The sequence below is a fragment of the Triturus cristatus genome, chromosome 9 (assembly GCF_964204655.1).
Source record: "Triturus cristatus chromosome 9, aTriCri1.1, whole genome shotgun sequence".
Taxonomy (NCBI): Eukaryota; Metazoa; Chordata; class Amphibia; order Caudata; family Salamandridae; genus Triturus; species Triturus cristatus.
This window is the reverse complement of record NC_140592.1, coordinates 689,182,884-689,202,110: the sequence shown is the minus strand read 5'-3', so window position 1 is coordinate 689,202,110 and position 19,227 is coordinate 689,182,884.

Genomic DNA, 19,227 nt, shown 5'->3' with positions numbered 1-19,227 from the left:
GGAGAAGCCACGAAGTGCTTAGATTTGTATTGAGGTACTGGCTGTCTGCTATGAAGGAGAATTACCTCAATCCCACATTATTCCCCAAGTCTCTGGGCCAGATGTACGACCTGTTTTTGCATGCGTAAACGGGTTTGCGACCCGTTTGCGCATGCAAAAACCTACATGGCTAATGAACTAACACTATTTTGCGACTCGCAAAAAATTGCGACTCGCAAAATAGTGTTTTGTGACTCGCTATTAGGAAGGGGCGTTCCCTTCCTAATAGCGACTCACAAGCCATGTATGAATGTTTCGCAACAGCAATTGCGGTCGCGAAACACTTGCAATTTACCGCCCTCTTCAAGAGTGTGGTAAAGGAGTCTCAAATGGGAAGGGGTCTCCAGGGGACCCCTTCCCATTTGTGGCTGGCTCTAAAAATATTTTTTAAGGGCAGGCAGTGGTCCCAGGGACAACTACCTGCCCTTAAACAATTAAACGAAAACGTTTAATTTTTTATTTAAGTATCCCGTTTTCCTGTAAGGAAAACGGGCTGCATTTAAAAACAAAAACTGCTTTATTGAAAAGCAGTCCCAGACATGGAGGTCTACTGAGCCCAGCAGACCATCATCCTGGGAGGGCCAGCCATTCCCAATGGGGTCGCAAATTGCGAGTGGCTCATTGTTGTTCATGAACCTCGCATTTTGCGACCCCATTGGGAATCGCTAACAGTGTCTTTGACACTGTTGTACATTGGATTTTGCGACTCGCAAATTGCGACTCGCAATTTTTTGCAATTTGCAAGTCGCAAAAGCCAAGGGTTGTACATCTGGCCCTCTATCTTTTCCAGAGAATATATGTGCATTACCTCAACAACAACCTCTCACACAACATTCCTTCCTTCAGCCTCTTCAGTTTGCCTACTGGTTTGGTCCCGGCACAAAGTCAGCCACCATTAAAGTGGAGGGTGGTTCATGCTGCTTGACCGCACAGGGATACTGTTATCCATCCTTTCTTTTCGCATATGGATAAATGGTGGTGTCCAGGACTGTTTTTCATACTTCATATCTTGCCAAGCAGTCTGTCCCTATGGCGTATGGGAGGTCAGAAGGGTAGGTCCTTTCACCTATTTTTTTTTTTTTTTTAACGTTTACATGAAAGACCTGTGGTTTGGCTCAGGCATCCCTATCTGTACCAGTAGCGGCCCATGCAGGTAAGAGCGGTGAGTCCAGGTTGGGAGGGGGATTTGTGAGACGACCACGAGCGAAAATTAAATCAATAATTAATTTCTCTTGTTGGCATCTGATGAAATCACAGCCCCACCGCCGTACTGTTCTTACCAGCACGGGCTGCGGCTGAGTTGTACGTATGGCGACAGCACCCATTTGTATTTTAGAGATTTGGCATTGGCAGACATTCACTAGAAGAGGATCTGCCTCTGTGACATTGAAGTGTGGATGTCCCTTCCGTCATCAAATGTTGGTCATCGTAGACTGAAGTCCTCCTTATAAAAATTTCTATTCTCAACTCTTGTTGCAGCAAGAGTAAAACTACATTTTTTGGGACTCTATCCTTTTTGGTATCTACGGTATGTGCTCTTGTGAGAAGTTGGCCTGGCATATGCTGGTCACTAGTTATAGTGGCCACCTTGCACCAGTCCAATTCGATTCTTATGGTAGATAGGTTTAAAACAACCTTTTAAAGAAAGCTATCCTAGTGGTAGCTGTGGAGAGCAGCCTTCAGGCTAAGTCTCAGAGGAATGTAAAGCAGCTTGTTTTACCTTATAATCTCTTGAATTACCAAATGAAAGGACACCACACAGGTATAGATACCAAATATATATGTATTTATTTCTAGACACACTCTACTAATCTCTTTATGAGATTAGAAGTCAGGAACATATGCACAAATCAACGTTTCACAATAAGTTAAGCACAAATATGGCTGGGGCCCTAGGGGCGTACCTGACCATATACTAAAAAAGAGGTTTAGGAAAGTCGACTTGCAGAGGGACAAAGCCTAGGGCCTGTAGAATTACTGGGGCTTCACTAATCCACCAAAGGCAGGTAAGTAAAAGACCCACGGGAGACGCGTGCAGTGTGAGAACACATGCGCGGGTTCCCTATTGATTTCAATGGAGCAAGTCGCGGTTAGATTTTTAAAGTTTAAGGGTACTTCTAGAGAGTCTACAAGGAAGTCACTTACAAGGTAAGTAGTTCGAGTGCCAACACCCACAGGAGCACCGGAGTGTACAAGTTACCTCACCCAGGGAAGCCGGGTGCATCGGTGTCTTTTGGTTTCGGGTCGCGTCGTCGTTTTCTATGGAAGCCGAAGAAGTTTTGCTGTTCGCGAAGACTGAAGAAGTGTCCGGTGGAATCCAAGGCTGGATTCAGGATGAAGATGACTTGAAAGCAGAAGGGACAGTGTTCACAGTCACTTGCCAGTGACCCGGGGCCAGGAAGATGGATGCCCACGGAAGTCAGGTGATTTCAGGTGATCAAGGGTGTTTTGACTCTTTACCCACGAGGTCCAGGAGGCGTCGACAACAACCAGGAGCTGGATTCAGAGTGACCCACAAAGTCTGCAGCTTACTGAGGTGTCGGCAACCGGATTGGAGCCAACAAGCCTTGGCAACAGCAAGCCTCGTGGAAATCAAAGAAAGTCAGCGGTGCAGACCAGTAAAGTCTGAGGGACTCACCCAGCGAAGGTAAGTCAGGGCAGGCCTGGAGCAGCCAGAGGAGCCCTTTGGTTTGATGAAGAAGTCTTCAGGGAACCCACAAGCCAGCCGGCAAGGGATTGCAAAGATGCCTCATGAGGATTCGCTTCACAGGCCCCCACGGTCACTTGGGACGAGGTAGGCCTCTGATTTTCAAGGGAAATCCTGCTGGACGCTTGGGCCACACGTGGTCCAAAGCACAAGTTCGTAGAATGTCGTGAAGGGGTTGCACTTAAAAATAGTGCACGGTTCCCAGGTATTGCGGTTCAATTGTCACTCTTGGGGTCCACTCGCCTCAGCTCTGCTGGGGACTCACAATGGCCGTCGAGAAGTCAGGAAATCTACTTCTGGGGCTGCAGAGACTTCGGACTTCGGCGGGAGCGGGAAAGTTTGCGAATGTTGATTCAAGTTTTTGGTGCCTACCAAGCAGGGGAGTCACTCCTTGACTCCAAGGGAGATTCTTCTGTCTTCCAAAGGTAGTGGAACATCAAAGGGCCAGGATTCTTCTTGTAAAGCGTCATCCAGGGATATCTAACTTGCAATGGCAAGGGTTCCCTAACTTATACTAAAAGGAAGGGAGGGACTAGCTCTATGACCACTCCTCTGGGAGGGTCAGGGGAGTGGGTGGTTACTCCCACTTCCCTTTGTCCAGTTTCGTGCCAGAGTAGGGGCAGGTAGCCCCTGAACCGGTTTGAGCCGGCATATGCACAGAGGAGCCTACTGCTCCCCCAGTGCAGGACTTCAAAGCACTCTAAGAGTGCACGCACCCAGCCCCAATACACTAAATCCTGTCTGGAAGGTGGTGACACCTCCCTGTGACAGGATGCCTATTGTTGGGCCTCCTCCACTGCGAGTTTCTGTCAGCAGCAGGAGGGCAGCCCAGTGTCTGTGCTGGTGGCATCCATTTTGTGATGCCAGGGCTCTTTCAGATCTCTACTGCGTTTCCACAGTAGGTACATGTTGTCCCCTCTAGAAGTCACTGGTGTGGGGGTATGATTCCAAGTTGGTTGACACCAAACACGACATGTTTTGATGCAGTCATTCCAAAGTTAGCATTTACCGCTAGGTTATTATGCACTTAAGAGTATATGGTTTAACCGCATTCACAAACAGCCACAGAGAATAGACTCTGCCAGCTGCAGAGGGGCCCTGCTCATGCAGAGGCACCCCCTCACATTGTAAACCAAGCACCCTGCCCTCAGGATTGATAGGGCCTGCCTTAGGGGTGACTGATAGGTTTATATGTGTGTGTAAGGTGAGCTATAGGAACCTATACCTCAGTGAGGAGTGCTAACACTACCTCACCCAGGCTGCAGTAGCAGGCCTGTGGTGTCAGATTTAGTCTGCTTCCCAGGGGTGGCATAATACATGCTTCAGCCCCTGGTAGGCCTGTGAAGTACCTATGCCCTTGGTACCTAAGGTACCATATATTAGGGGCTCATAAGGTACCACAGTATCCAATCACTAGTGCATCTAATATGCACTCCAAGTCGTTTAGAGAGAACAGAGAGACTGGGGCCCTGATTAGCAGGGACCCAGCCAGACTATAGCCAGAAACCAGTGTTAACATCAGAAAAAAAGTGGGGGCAACATAAGTGCAGATCCTACTCTCCTACAGCTGTTGATTTTCCTTGGACATCTTCCTTAATGTATATTCTCAGATTTTCGAAGTGGTGCTTTCGTGTTCTCACCAGCAGGTCTTGGTTCTCTGTAATAAGCAATCCAATTTCTGTTTCGTAGCTGGATGATGGTAACGAACTTCCACACATCTCACCAAAATCTACTCTGATGCCATTGAAGTCTATTTTACATTCTGTTACTTGCACAAATAATTTATCAGACTGTTGCAATCCTTTTCTGACTGCACTGGCATCCCTTGTATGATTGGATTTAGTTCAATTGTGGCAGCTTGCTACTAAGAACTTCCTCAGTCTACACAGGGCCGGCTCTAGGGCAGTGCTACCGGTGCCACCGCACCGGGTGTTGACTTCAGGGGGTGCTGTGTTTGCAAGTTTATTTTGTTTTTAAAAGCACCTGCTGCCGCATTCCTTGCCGCCAGCAATTTCCAGGCAACAATAAAAATGTCAAGATAACTCCGGTGATTAATGTTCTTCCTGGAGAGAGTTTGGAGTTTTGTGTAGTTGAGGTTTTGACTGATCATAAAATAGCACAGCGGATTAATATGCCTGCTTCAAAGAATGTGTACATTGCAGATCACAAAGTGCATATAATGTAAATAGGTCAGTGGGTTACTGCTTTTCTAAGAGATATCCTTTTGTTACTTGCAGTTTATAAGTTAAAGTCCTAATATAGAACTGCATGCACACTATTAAGTATATGTTAGAGCATAGATTATTGTTGCAAAAAGAGTTCATTTGGGGCGAAATCGATCCTTATTATTAAAGAGAACCCCCAAACATGGTGTTACGTGTTAAATTCTGAGTCTGTGCTTCCCCCTTCCCCAGACCAAGCATTCCTGAACTGTACCGTCTACCAGTATGAATGATGTGTGACTCCTACACCTTGTAGTCCTCACTCTTATGTAACATTTCCTATAGACTGATTTACACAACTATGATCGATTGTGAGCAAGCACTCTTAAACTTATGAAACATTTCCTTTACACTGATTTACACACTTATGTTTGATTGTCTCTGTGTAGCGTGTGTGATGTAAAGAGCTCTGACACCCTACTCTAGTATGAGTGACGCTTAATAACTAATTAAATGCATCTGAGAGAGAATGTTTATGGAAACTTGAGGAGCACTGTGAAAGGGTGGTGGAGAGGGAATCCATGGCAGGGGTGGGGTGGTCATTGTGGGCGCAACAAACACTGTTGCACCAGGCGCCACCAGCGCTAAAGCCGGCCTTGAGTCTAGCAGATAAGTTGCAGGTCATGAAGTTAAAGGACTGCATGGAATAAGGAACTCGTCGGGGTAGACCCTGTAAGGTGGGCTAAACTGGCAGAACAAGCTTTGGCCAGACGTAAACCTCCCTGTTGCTCCACCACCGACAACCACTAAGTTTTATTAGTGACAAAGATCTACATCGCCCTCGTTAATCACCTTTTGGAAGGCACTTAAACAGGTTTTTAAGAGGGCCCTCCTTGATGCCTAAATCATGTTTCTCTTAGGTCTATGAATGCTTTGTGCTACATCACCACAACACAGTATTTTATTGTCCGCTGCTGAGATGGCAATGAGTTCCCCTCGGATGACCGCCATCCACATGATCTTTTTTGGGTGGGGGGCATCTCTATTTTTTTGTTCTGTAGGCTGAGGCCTGTTGACAAAGGTAGACACATCTGCTCTGATAAACAACGTGCATTTCTTCTAAGAGTGCGGACTATGCATATGTGGGACTAGCCTGACTGCCTTTGAGTGCACCAGATTAAAACTAGTGAATAATAAAATATTCAAATCAAACTCATGGTAGGGCAACTGTACGCAGACAAATATATGCCTATGGGTTCTTGGCCAGATATAGAATTGTGAGGCAGGATATCTTTCCCCGTATTTCAAAATGAATGCCATCAAGATTAGAAAGCTGCACTGACCTCTGACAGCATTTCTATACAGCCCACAATTCTGTCAATGAAATTCCTAATTTGGATTTCGGGTTTAGTGGCGGAATTTGATAAGAAAACCAGATCCTATATGTACCATGGCCTGTAAAAAAACAACTCCCTAATCAGATTTGGACTTTCTGTTTCAATTTAGGTATTAATGAGGTATAGAGTACAGAGTGTCCAAGACATCATATGTATAGAATTGTAATTGTATTGTAATTGCATTTACATAGCGCCTGCTATCCCTGACGAGGTGTCGTAGTGCTTTTTCGACGAGCAGCACGCTACTCCGGAACCCATAAAGGATTAGTGGTGAATTAATATAGTGAAATATGAAAGCAATTTGAGTGGTGGATATGTTAGTCAGTTATTTGGATTGAGAAGGACAGTGGAGGGATAGACGAGGGGAAAAGGTTTGCATTTATATAGCGCCCTTGATGGGGTGTTGAAGCGCTTTTTCGGCGAATAGCACACTACTTCCAAACCCATAAAGGATTAGTGGTAAATTAGTAAAGTGAAATATGAAAGTAATTTGTATGGTGGATATGTTAGTCAGTCATATGGATTGAGAACAACAGTGGAGGAAATGTGAATAAATAAGAGTTGCACTTGTTACAGGAGGGCCCCACCACCTCAAACCTCTCAAAAACCATGCCTAATACCTGAGGTTGCAAAATTATGTAATTTCCACACATAATACTAGTAGTTCATGCAAGAATTATGGATTTTACTCAAACTACCCATGGGTGGTTTACTGCATGAAAATGATATGCAAGATATTCCCTTGCATACCAAAGGCACCCAAAATATTATTCAGCGTATTCTCCATACGGTTTCTAAATTAAACCCATGGATGTTGTTTGTACAGTGCAGGCTGAAGCTGCAGCACATATACAGTTTCACAGTTCCCATGAGATATTTACTGATTGAACCAGGTTTCCAGCAGACATTAAGTAATCAGAAAAACAGAAATTACTACAAATAATGAATTTAAGGGAAATCGCGCTGATGCAAAAATATTATGGCTAGCCAGCTGTATCTAATATATTTGTCAAATCAAGAAGTCAAGAGCTTCAAAGAGAATACACTCTGTAAGATCTGGAATGAACAATTTGCTTAGCAACACATTATATTGCAGGATCTAAAATGTGTTGCTAAATTAGGTTCGCCTGGTGAAGGAGTGTGCCCATGGGGTTCCTCGGGGTTCTGGGGACCTCTTTTTCAGTGTTTTAAAGAGTATTTCAGAGGACTGGGAACATTCGACTCTTTGGAAGTGACTATTGAGATCTAGTGCAAGTGGAAAAGTATACGAAATGTGCAAACAAATTGAATAGCAGTCAGGAAAGTGTCAACTGCATTTGAATGTAGTCATCTCTAGGAAGAATATAAAACCTTAAAGAAAAAGTGTCTACAAGATGGGTGAGATTACCACTATTGAATGCAGTCAACACTAGGATGAATATAAAAATCTTAGGGAAAATGGGTCTACAAGATGGGTGAGATTACACTATCGAATGCAGTCATCACTAGGAGGAACAGAACATCTTAGGGAAGAGGGTCTACAAGGTGTGTGAAGAAGTGTTTGTAGAAGACCTCCTCTCAGTCATGGAGTGATGTTAATATATACGGGTGTCGATAAAGGGACTTGGCATATGTGCTATGTTTCAATGCCTAGATCTGTAGGATGTGGCTTAACGGCTAGAGTGGCCGACTTTGAAGCTGGGGAACCAAGTTCAAGGCTGACAGGAGGCTCAAACATCCTGTGATTCTAGGCCAATCATTTAATCTCCCTGTGCCTAGATGAATGTGTCTGTCTGTAATGCAACTGGTGCTCATGTAAAGCACTCTGATATCTTTGCGTCAAGTTTGGGCTGTACAATACTGCAAAACAAATTAAACAAATAACTCTACCCTAACAATTGAAATATTTGTTTTACCTTATGCCTGCATCTGAGTCTGCCTGTAGACTGCAAGAGGCAGCCAAATGTGATGGTGGAGACTACCATCTGGGCTCCATAAGTAGGCACAGGGGCATTTATCAAAAAATATGTAGAACTGACTTATGATATTCACAACAGATGTATTCATTACATATCACTCAATTAAATATACAAAAAAAGTTTGGAGCAAGGCTTATGGCTGTTTCCCGTTCAAATCTGTAGGACCTAATGAGTCTTTTCTGAATGTGGGTAGAGTGGAGTATGACCACACTGTTGGCTTGTTCTTGTCTTGTGATAGGGAAAAGGGATGTGTAGTTTGTTTGCAAAAAAAGTCCATTCAAGATCTGATACAATTGTTGTGTTTTTGAGATTTATGTTAGTTTTACTGTCACTGTACATTAAATAAATGTGCAGTGGCTGTCTGGACAACTTGAATCACAATGGAGTGAACTGTGATGTGAAGTCTTTAGGGGTTATGGAAAAATTGAGTCAATGCATATTGATATCACGAAGGAGGTACGTAAGTATTAGTTGTGTCAAGAATATTTTTTTATTGAAATACGTGCCTTTGGTTACATTGTAGCCCTTTGAAAACTCTATAGAAAATAGGGTAACTTTGATGTTGGATGATAAAGTTCAGATCTCACACCAGATGTTTTAGTAAGGTTCCAGACAGCAGTCCAAAGGCAGATAGAAAATGTGTGGCTATTATGTGGATTGTCGTGAGGCTCACAGGAGGATATCACTTTCTGGTCTCTTGGTGGTAGGTTCATTGGTGTTGGCCTCAGTCTGGTGAGCTAAATAACCCACCACAGGACCACTGACACCTGTGCGGGAATAGGGTGGTTGGTGACAGAAGACTCCATTGGTGACAATGTCCTGCTTTCCCTGGTACTGCCAGTCTGAGATGTTACAGGGATGGAGATGGCAGCAGATGGTGATTGACCACGTAAAGCAGCAACTAAATGAGACACTGTCCCAGTCAGTGACCTGAATGAATCGTGCACTATCACAAAATGTGGGTTTCACATACTCAGCTCATGCTCCAGGAAATCCTACTGGACCCTTAGAAACTCTACAATGTGGTCCATCCGACCCACCTACCACGTAAGTGCACCCATCAAGTCTTGTCTTATGACAGTCACATTGCCTAGTGCACCCTCAACCTTCCGCCTATGAAAATAAAACATAACATGCTGGGGGACCCAAAAGTCTAACACGCCTTTAATGGAAGACAAAGCAAGGAGTATAGCAGAATAACAAGTGACATTTGTCATTTCAACCCACCATAGCATTCCCTGAAAAATCCAGTTGAAGCATGTAATGATCAAATGTGTGCAATTGTGGATGATTCTACATTTGTCTCTCAATGCAAGTCAATGGAACATGAACACATGATAGAAACTGTTACTTTGACTAAAGTATCGAATGTGCAGGAGGCATGATCTTCTCACACAGGTAATGCAAGGAGTCCTTGAGACTTAGATAATGATATATAAACATACTGCTGAAGTTACTAATTTTCTGAAAATCGCACTTCTATTTGCCAACATTGAAAACAAGACTATGCTTTACTACAGGATGCAGAAAATGTGCAACTGTATTACCTCTAAAAAAAATGGTCTCTGGGCCTAAGAAAATCACGAAACTTAGCATGCAAGTTAAGGCTATGGACGTGTCACATTAATGCAGAAATTACATTCAACTTGGTCATGAATTATAAAAGTGAATGTTGAGATATGCATGTCCAGAGAAACATTGGTTTTATATCAACACAAGCGCATAGTTATGTGTTATCACTCCCCATAGCCTGTCCTTTTCCAGACCTTTTCAACCACACTGTAACCATGAGAGGGTTTCCACAGATGCGGTCTGTCCTGGCTGCACAAAATATGTTGTAGCTGGGGCAGTTACATGTGCATGGACAGGGGCACAGTTGTTGGGGGCTGGGGCAACAGTTTGTGTGTGTGGCTATGAGGTTTGCAGTATGGATAGGACACTGCTGGATTGCCTAGGTCTTGTATTATCAGGGCAAACACAAGGAGATGAAGGACGGAGTGCTGAAACTTTTCAAACCCTCACCCCAGTCACAGACCTGGGTTGAATCCATCATCCTTCTTTAGCTCACTTTGCCACCCCAGTTCAGACACAGCTATATCCAAATCAGTCTTGATCCTTTGCCTCATGGGAACAGTCCAGTCCGAACTGCCAATCCATGTCTTCCCTGGACCGTAAACAAGCATCCTGGGACTGGTTTCGGGGTAACACCCCTCATCAGCCAGGCTAGCTTGAATCCAGTGGCAAAGTGAGCAAGGGACCAACGTCTGGGCATACCCTGCCAACTTAGGCAAACAAAGCACACACGAGATGAAGGACGGAGTGCTGAAACTTTTCAATCACTCACCCCCAGTCACAGATCTGGGTTGAATCCATCATCATTCTTTAGTTCACTTCGCCACCCCAGTTCAGACACAGCTATATGCAAATCAGTCTAGACCCTGTGCCTCATGGGAACAGTCCAGCCCAAGCTGCCAAACCATGTCTTTCCTGGACCGGAAACAAGCATCTTGGGACCGGTTTCAGGGTAACACCCCTCGTCAACCGGGCTAGCTTGAATCCAGTGGCAAAGTGAGCAAGGGCGCCACGTCTGGGCATACCCTGCCATCTTAGTCCAAACAAAGCAAATACAAGCAGATGATGGATGGAGTGCTGAAACTTTTCAAAAACTCACCCCGTCACAGATCTGGGTTGAATCCATCATCATTCTTAAGCTCACTTCGCCACCCCAGTTCAGACACAGCTATATGCATTATCAGGGACAGGAAATGATTGAAGGTACTGGCCAGCCAATCCTGATAGAGCAGACTAGCCTTAGAGCGCTTCAGCATTGGTGGGAGTACTGCTGCTCCCATTAAAGGCTTGAGTTGTTGTTTCCTTTGATGAAGCAAAAACATTGCAGACTGAGATGTCAGGGAGCTCTCACTCTTCCTGGAAAAGAATGAAACAAATCATGGTGTGATATTCATGTAATCGAAGTCTTTGTTATTTATGCTACAGGGGTATGGTAACAGACAATAGCCTTTTGGGGAGTTTGTAGGCTGAGAGAACTCGCCATTTCCTTTCCTCACCCTATAATTGGAATGGTGGAGTCTGCAAAATACTTTTTTGAGAAGTGATATATCTGACGTTTCTTGAGGGAACGTTTGCTACAGAGTGAAGTCCTGTGGCTGAATACCCTCCATTTCACTCTATCGCTGGTCTTTGTTGAAGAAAATATAGCCAGCATTCTATGGTGACTGTATATCTTCACTTCCAGACATTTTAAGAGTTACATTAGCTTTCAATATTTAATTAATTCCCTTAGCATTGCTTAGCTTTAGCCACTGGTAGCAGGTGGTGCCCACCAACACTCATTTTAGGGCACTGGTACTTATATTTCCTTATCAGACGGTCACCCAGATCAAGGGAGAAACACAAAAGGGAGAAAGACAAAGGAAGAAAAAGATGGAAGAAAGCAGGAATGAAAAAGAACCTTTAGGTGTGGGATAAAAGAGCAAGGAGTGCCTGGTGGTCGATTAAAGAGGCATGAGGTGGATTCAAGATGACAGAGGTATGGTATTTGGCACCCCTGATATTTATAGCCCTGGATTCCAGCCTCTGAGCAAATGTTTGGGCCCCAGCACTCATTGATTGACAAACTATGCACTGACCTTTAAACTTTGCTGACATTCCTCCAGCACAGGAACGGGTAGATGAGAGTAACTCATCCACAGGGGCCTATTTACAAGCCCCTTGCTCCACCTGGCGCAACCTCCTGCCCTATATTTACAAGGACACATAAGCCACCCTGCGTGGTTTTTCCTGTCCTTGTGAATATGGCCTCTTCTCACGCAACACTTTGCGTGAAAGGGGCGTGACATGGGTGTTGCTGTGGGTGTTCCCACGCAACACCCATGTATTCTGCAGCATTTCAAGATTTACGAGAATTTGTAAACCTGGAAATGTGTCAGGATGCTATGCCACCCCAGGGGTGGCATCACGAGGAGCAACGAGGAGAAATGTTTCTCCTCGTTTTTTCCACTTCCTAGGGGTGTTGTAGAATGCAGCACACATAGGAAGAGGAAAAACCTTTATTTATTTTTTTTGTTATTTTTTTTGTACGGGAAGGTACCCCCTCCTGCACTAAAACAATCTCCCCACATCGCATGCACCCTTGCACCATGGCGCAAGGGTGCCTGCTTGGCGCATGGCAGCCGATTGTGAACCAGTGCATGGGAATGCACAGGGATGTGTCATATTGTTGTTAATATGATGCATCCCTGTGCTTTCAAAGTGCCGCAGCATGGCGCAGCCAAAGGGCTTGCGGTGCCACGCTGCAGCACTTTCATGTAAGTAAGGCCCAGAGTTTTTAATTTATGCTTCCCATGGGCTCATTCCTGGTATTTGCGTTTTTTCATCCAGCAAGTCTATAATTTGATGAACCTTGTTTCTAGCATATTGCTATAGCACACCTGACTGGGTACTACTTGTGGCGACTAAGTGTGGCACAGTGGCTGTGGCCTATTGTGTTGCTTCCATTTGATGACTTAGGTGAGTACTCTGTGATGGTAAGTGTGTTGGGGATGCTTCATTAGGTACCTTCCACTTATTTGTTTGTGGTGGATATTTTTAGACATAACCTGGTAATCTAAGTGTTTCTCTTTTTGTTGTTGGGGTTATTGTCCCCAAACTGCTCTATTATGTGTTGCATGTCCAGGGCCAGGTAATCACTTCTTTACATGGCTTGCATCTTTTGATTTTTGACTGTTGGTCAGTCTCAGTCCTACATTAGCTAAGTGAGATGCAATGGTAGTTCTGCAGGTATGTTCTATATAGCTCAGGTCTATATCAATGAGTGCTGCAGGCCATGACAGAGTTGCATTGTAATAGCTGAGTGGGTTCCAGTATTGCCACACAATATGTGCTTCTGACAGGATTATAGTATTCACGCAGAGTTCTGTGGGTCCCGCTAAGGTCATGGAAAGAAATTCTGAGGCTAGCGTTGCAATGAATTTGCATAATTACGTTTGGGGTGGTACTAAGGCTACGTTGAACACAGAGACAGCATTGAATTTCAAGGCTATCCCAAGATATTTGATGCCATTATTACAGTGCCTATTTTGGTTCCATACCACGGGGCAGATTTACACGAAAGTGACGCATCTGTACACTTTCCCTGTGCTACCATGCAAAACCCTTGCGTCATAATGGATGCGCCGAATTTACAATACGGTGCACCATGGCGCAAGTATTGACAGATGCATCAGAAATTCTGACGCATCTGTTGACGGAAAAGTCATGCATTGCTGGAGTCGTGTCGCAAGCACGATGCAACTCTACCAATGCGTGTTGCGGCCTATTCCCAATACACTGCGTCACTCCTTACACCTGCTTCAAGCAGGCGTAAGGTTTTGACGCAGTGGCATCCTAAAAGTCACGCAGTGAAATCTTCTAGATTTCACTGCGTCACTTTTACGAGGCTTTCCTGCGTGGCAACGCCTACCCTGCATACATTATACCTGACGCAGGTATAATGTCATGCAGGGCTTTACAACGTGACGCATCTCCCTAGATGCGTCATGTTGTAAATGGGCTGCAACTTTTATGCCGCTGCTGCATCACAAAAGTGACGCAACGATGGCGCAAAAGTGACGCAAGGGGCTTGTAAATCTGCCCCCACATTTTTTTCATGACCTCTGGTCCAGGCCACCTCAAATCACTAGCAGCTTTATGTTTGAGATGCCTCCACCCCCCAAGTAAGGGAAGGACAGGAACTAGTGTGCAAACTTGCATGAAATCTATAGACTTCCTCAGTTTTGCGTACTGTGTCTTGTATCTTTACAAAAAAGAGGTACAGTGTCTTCAGCCCTTCGCAGAGGTCAGAAACTATTGCTGCTGCATGTGACTGTGTGTGGACTGCAGACACAGAGCAATATACACCTGACAGAGTTTCTGGCTTGTCTCCTGCACAACACTCACTTCTCACATATAGCATATAACGTTTTGGTGAAAAATGTCAAGTGTGAGGATACCTGCTCATTTTTTTGGGAGTTACTATGACTGCAGACAGGGACTGGTTTTAATGGCCACGGGAATTTGAATGGCTGTAAATGATTCTTATTTCTTCAGGAAGTGAGATCCTCATCTAACTGAGGGGAAATTTCCAGTGGTGCAAGATTTTATGAAGAAACGGGTGGTCGGGAGTTGTACCAATATAGATGTAAGAGCTCTGGTTTGGTGTACATAAGGAAGACCGACTGCATGTTGTCTTACACCCAGCATGGTCAGACTGAGACAAAAAATAGGCATGGGCAACAGCAAATCAGCTAAAAAAAGTGGCCCTCATTCTTCAAATTGAGGCAGTTGTGAACTTGTAAAGACACGCGCTATAGGTGTTTTGCAGGGTATGGTGACTGCGTGCATTTGTGCTTGCTGTAGGCAATATTAGTGGTTTTATCAGGGAATCAACAGTCCCCCCAGGCCATAAAACAGGCCCACAAAGAGACAAAAAATGGCCCACACCCTGACCAGTCAGACCAGCCATTTGGTCACTGCCAGATTGGCCTATGGGCCAGTCAGTCAGTGAGACTCACTCCTCCACCAGCAAGTCCCCCACTTCCCCTTGGTAAGCCCCTGCCTCTTCCCTGATGCACAACCTTGGACCACCAACCTTTCCTCTCTCACCCAAGTCCCAGCCCTGCCCAGACCCCGCCATGCCTTACTCTCTCTGGTTGTTTTCCAGTCGCAGTGGGTGCCACCCTCCAAATATGGGGAGGTCCACAGGAGGGGAAACTTTGCATTGGCGAGGTGAGGAAGAATCAGAAAACCCTTGCCCGCCTCTACATATAGACCAAATAACCCACACATAACATAGAATGACCCATGCATAGATATTCTGTGCATTACAATAATATTTGAAATGGGAATGTTTTCAAAGCTATACGAAATACCTAGGGGCAGATTTACAAGCCCCTTGCGCCACGTTTGCGTCACTTTTAAAATGGGAAAAGTGACGCAAAAGTGGCACAAGGGGCTTGTAAATCTGCCCCCTAGTGTCCTGAGCCAAGAGCCTTTCATCTGCTTCTTTTGGTACCAGTCACTTCCTGGTGCCAGATTTCCAATACACCTGAACACAAACAAAGATTACTTCTTATCTTGTCTACTTACTCTCCGGAAGAGGGAGGGCCTTTGATTACTGAATATCCGCCATTTTCCATCACCCTTGCTAGCCCTTTACAAAGCCGTCTTTTGTCAGAAGACGCATCGGAAACTGTTACGAGACCAGAAGTTCACCCAAATGTGGGCTCCTGCCTTTGAAGAGTTCAGGGAAGCCCTGCTAGTTCAAAGCTAATCTGCCAGGGCTGTCTAGACGTGTAAAGGAAAAAAATCAAAACACCACCTTTAAGCCCGAGGAAGAATTTCCCTTTAAATAAATCTGACTTTGATTGTAATGCGCACTTGTCGTGGTACCTGTATGTGCCATCCGGTGCACCGTACAAGTGTTGCTGAAGTGAGCATTCCAAGTGGGCGGGTCGCTGCTCTACCTCTTGGGTACTGGACAATTTTTTCTTTTAATCTTTCTTCGTGTTAAAAGTTGTGACTTGCGTCGTGGCGCCTCCCTCACTGCAGCTTTCAACACTTTTCCTCTTCCAAACATAAACGTAACTGAAGTGTTTTTTTTTTTTTTTTTTACAAGAAAAAGGAAGCGCATGCCGGCAAGATGGCTGCGGGAGTTAAGCACATCCTGCCTGCTGCGACCTGAGGATCCGGAGTTCAGATCCTAACTATGCCAGTTCAAATTGCCCATTTAATCGGACACCAATGATTCGCATTACTTGAAAGTAAAAACTGTGGTATGAAGCAGCATATACAATTAAATTATTGATGTTTGGAGTTAAATGCCATTCGTGCATTAGGCGGAGGCACTCCATTTTTTTCTTATTTTATATCATTTATTATATTGCGTCATACTTCTGACAGAGTCATGAATCACTCCTATTCTCAAAAGGTCCCTGTGCACCCTTTGAAGTATATGGTTGAACTTGGTGTTGGTTGTTAGACCTACATAGATGATGTTTGCAGACGTAGGGGCAGATTTTCAAAGAAGTCACGCAACACAGCGCAGCAGCCACAAATGCTGCGTTTTGTGACAGGGAGGGAGCAGGAGAGCGGCATATCTGCACAGATATGGCTCTCTCCTCCCCTCTCCCTAGCGCCTGCGCTGACTTTAGGTGCCATTCTCCAGGCACACACCTTAGCGCCATAACGCTAAGGAGGCCATAGCGCTAAGGTGCGTGCCTGAGTATACATAAGTTTTGTACAAAATACTTTTCTCACATTGTATGTGTGCTGCACGCATGCAATGTAGGAAAAGAAAGGAGAAATCAAAACTTCTCTTCTTAACGCCTCCTTTCATTTGGCGTTACCTTTTGGCGCTAAACCCTGTCAACAATGGTTTGTAGATAGGGTTTTATTGCAAAAAGGCATAGGTAGTTGCATGGGAACGCCCATGTAAAACCCCATTGGCGCTAAGTAACGCAAATGCTGCTTTGCGTTACTTGTAGGGTACTTTCCAACCCAAAACAAGTTGGTAAATTGGTTAAAAAAATTGTGCTGGTTAGCATCACTTTTGTGATGCTAACCCAGCACAAAATGTTTGAAAATCTAACCCTTGATCTGGTTTGGCGTGTGTGTTGACATAAGCATGGGGATGAGGTGAAAAATGCGAATATAGACTATTTTAGTTGGAATTTAACTATAGGCACAGAAGGGGCAGGTTTTCAATGCTCTCTGGAATTTGAATGTCTTTAAATTCTTCTTATTCTAACACAGTGTGAGATCCACATTGATGTAGTTTTAACTGAGGAGAATTTTCCTGGGGCGTGAGGTTTTATGAAGAAAGAGATAGACAGAAGCTGAAACAACGCAGATCGAAGAGCTATAGTTTGGGGTATATCTAGTTTGTGCTGAAGCAAGAGATGTTCAAAACCATGGCCTCCATGAGGAGCAATGCATATTGTTTCGAAAGTGAATCATACAACCAACAGCAGTCCATGTGGGAAATGAATAGAGGGGAAATGCAGGGCGGGCATCTTCTCATGCAATAGGATCCTCTTGTAACTTTACTCAATTTGATAAATCAAGGAGTGGCTTCTATCCCAATCACTCCTTGTTTCTTTATATGGTGTGCTGGATTAGGAGGTGGAACTTGCTTTTTATGGTCAGATGCTGGACACATGTAGAATGTGTACATATACCACCACCATACACCATCCAATGGACTACAGCTAGGAAGCATCATCCAGTGACACAGGAGTCAAGATGAAGTTCAGTATAATGTTGCTGCCATCAACAAAATTGTTGCAGTTGATATTGAAGGAGCACATGAGCTCCAGTTGTGATCCAAGGTACATCTTAAAGAGATGAAGAATGATTGTAATTTTTGAAGAATTCCAGCTGTTGATCCAAGTGGTGCAGAGCAGGAAGGTGGCAGTGATATAATGGCGGATCTCTTAAAGAGGAAGGAAGTCATTCAGTGAAGGACAGTTCATTGTATCTTTAAGCACAAAATGCATCCTTGTGTCACAAATGACAACAAGGGGACACATTGTGCACTAAACTATAGTGCTGAATGAAAGATTTGCATTTTGTGAATCACGCATCATTTCACATATTTTTGTTGAAATCTCAAGTAATAATGCTAAAGCAAAATACACAAATTTCGCACAGTTCTTCTTCTATCCTTACAGTGTCTAGTGGCAGTGGCAGTGCAGGATAGTGGACCAAAGGTAGCAGAAAGGATTAATAGCAGAAGTGACATCCCTCAATGTGAATACAGCAAAGTCTGTACATAAGGAAGAGGGGGGGACCGGGAGCTAGTTATGGTCCAGTGTCTGTGCTCCGTGTTATATCTATAATATTCAAATGTAGACACTGTTCCTAGAGAGGGAAAGGGCAAAAAGAAAGAGATAAACGAGGCGAGAGGCCTAGGCTAGTATTAGACCCAACTACACTAGGATTAGGTGGGGGGGGGGGGGGCATACCTTAGTTTCTCTTGTTGCCCTCACACACCCCGAAGGATGTCATGCTTCATCATTGGGCGTTTGCTCCTCGTCGGGCCGGCGCTGCAATGCCCTACGGGTCCCCCGAAGGGTCACTTTAGCGGAGATCTTTTAGAGAAAACGCCGTTTGGTGCATGCGGGTGTGTGGTTTGGGTCCTAATAAAAAGATGTGTGGTGATGGGGTGTGTTAGTGACGTGGTAGCCTAAAAATGTCTAAGGGTTACTGGGATAAGGTTTAATGTGAATAGCACCCTTGACATAATAAAAAACCCGTAGGTTGGGTGTTACCTTATTGGAAATAATGTGCCATTAGGTAACTTGTGTGTGGTCATGCGGTCGACATGTTTCGCGCCCCAATGGTCCAAAAGAGGATCCCTGGCGCTTCCTCAGGACCAAAAAAGAGTGAAAGTGAATGTGCACTAAGGGATACTACCCTCAGTTACTATCCGGGCGTCCACTCCGAGGTAGCACTGCTCTCTGTGTGAGAGTCAGGTCGCTCCAGGATAGACAGCCTAGGTAAATATGGAGACAAAGAAAAAGAAAAAGGAGAACATCCTGCCTATTAAAGAATGTTCACCTATCCAAGATATTCAAAAAAACGAGTGCACAATAAAAACATACATACAGAAGGGATATCGCCTCCACTCACGGGTGGTGGCGTGATGGGGTCTCAACGATAAGCTGCCGGGTGCCTGGGCCAGGGAAAGGGACCTGGAAAGGAGACAGCCCGTCGCCGACCGGAGTCGCCCATTAGTCCAGGCACTGGCCGTGGTAGAGGTTAAACCAAATGTCCAAAGCCTCATGTGGCATACAGTGTATAGGTCTGTCATTACGGTTCCTACTGCTATATGTTACAAACACTCACCTAAAGACGGGGAGAATAATGCTCCATAGGTTAGGGGACGAGCGTACACACCTTCTAGT